The 1,777-nt window shown below is 44.0% G+C and overlaps 1 protein-coding gene across 7 annotated transcripts in view; it reads right to left on the reverse strand.

The window, feature by feature from the left end:
• The window catches only part of FAM222B (family with sequence similarity 222 member B), a 104,245-nt gene that overhangs the window by 81,233 nt on the left and 21,235 nt on the right, over positions 1-1,777 (reverse strand). For 3 of the 7 annotated variants that reach the window (XM_026447099.1, XM_026447100.1, XM_026447101.1), the window contains one exon: positions 954-987. The exons of the other annotated variants lie outside the window; for them this stretch is intronic. The gene's annotated coding sequence lies outside the window, so the exon portion shown is untranslated. The remainder of the gene's footprint in view (positions 1-953; positions 988-1,777) is intronic. 7 annotated transcript variants of the gene reach the window in all.

Below are 1,777 nucleotides of genomic sequence, written 5' to 3' on the forward strand. Positions count from 1 at the left end.
GGCGCGGTGGCTCAAGCCTGTAATCCCAGCACTTTGGGAGGCCGAGACGGGCGGATCATGAGGTCAGGAGATCGAGACCATCCTGGCTAACACGGTGAAACCCCGTCTCTACTAAAAAATACAAAAAACTAGCCAGGCGAGGTGGCAGGCGCCTGTAGTCCCAGCTACTCAGGAGGCTGAGGCAGGACAATGGCGTAAACCCGGGAGGCGGAGCTTGCAGTGAGCTGAGATGTGGCCACTGCACTCCAGCCTGGGCGACAGAGCAAGACTCCGTCTCAAAAAAAAAAGTTCACAGAAAAAAAATGAAAAATAAGGAAAAGGACTAGCACTGTACTATGAAGTAGTAGTTGTCATGCCACATTCCTGCAAGGCTAATCTCTCAAAAAGATATGAATGAACAACATATAAAGCAACTGAAGCTTGGACTCACAGAGTCATCAATCTGACTTTACTAACATGTTAATGACTACTAAATCTGTATCTGCCTTCTGAACCTTTCTACTCAAGACCTATATATATATCCGGAAGCCTATTGAATTTGCTATTGGATTTCCCAGATATCTCAAATACTACATACCAAAATCAAACTTATTTTCCTCAAATGTAATACCCTCTTTTACTCTTGTATTCCCTAACTTGGTTAATGACATCACATTCCACTTAATTGTCCAAGCCAGCAATTTCAACTCCATCCTTGACAACTCCTTCTTCTCTACCCATTCCCCAATATAAAGTCAATGAGATCCTTTTAGTTACTCTCCTAAAAAGTTATTCAATCTGTCTACAATTCTACCATGACTACTGTGCCTGATATCTTCAATATCTCTCAAGTCATCACACCAGTCTCCCAACCAACTAGTCTCCCTACAATCAATTGTGCCTTTTAAAATCTAACTTCTACACCGTCAACAGAGTTACTTCTACTTAAATAGTGATCTAAATGTGTTCCTTACCTGGTTTAAAAACTCTTCCATGACTCCTCAGCACCTACAAAATAAAATTCAGACCCCTTACTAAGGTCACCCATAACTGGATTCCAACCCATCTTCACCTCACTTCCTTCTATTCCTTCCTCATACCCCATGATCTTGCCACATTAAACTAGTCCCCATGTCCATACTTCTTGCACATCTGTATCTTTGTACAAGCTATTTTCCTCACTTCAGTCACTTTTCCAATCCTTTTTTTGGCTGACTCAGCCAAAGTGTATTCCTCCTTCAAGACCCAACTGACTCTTTCTCTAGGAAGTCTTCTGTAACTTTCCCCTCCCACTACAAGGCAGAGCTAATGTTCCCATAGCACTTAGTACAGATCTCTATTATAGCACTTATTGTATGACTCAGAACTATTTATGTGCTGGTCTCTAATTAAAATGTGGCTGCTCCAAGTGCAGTAGTGTTTACAACTAATTGATACAACAAGTTACAAATTTCTTTGTTGCTTCTTCATTCCCATTGCTTCACTTGGCTAGCCTTAAAAACAAAAAAAAAGGCCGGGTGTGGTGGCTCACGCCTGTAATCCCAGAACTTTGGGAGGCCGAGGCGGGCCGATCACGAGGTCAGGAGATCAAGGCCATCCTGGCTAACACGGTGAAACCCTGTCTCTACTAAAAATACAAAAAATTAGCCAGGCCTGGTGGCGGGCACCTGTAGTCCCAGCTACTTGGGAGGCTGAGGCAGGAGAATGGCGTCAACCCAGGAGGCGGACCTTGCAGTGAGCCGAGATCGCGCCACTGCACCCCAGCCTGGGTGACAGAGCAAGACTCTGTCTCAAAAAA

Source organism: Piliocolobus tephrosceles, chromosome 16, assembly GCF_002776525.5.
Source record: "Piliocolobus tephrosceles isolate RC106 chromosome 16, ASM277652v3, whole genome shotgun sequence".
In the NCBI taxonomy this organism is placed as follows: Eukaryota; Metazoa; Chordata; class Mammalia; order Primates; family Cercopithecidae; genus Piliocolobus; species Piliocolobus tephrosceles.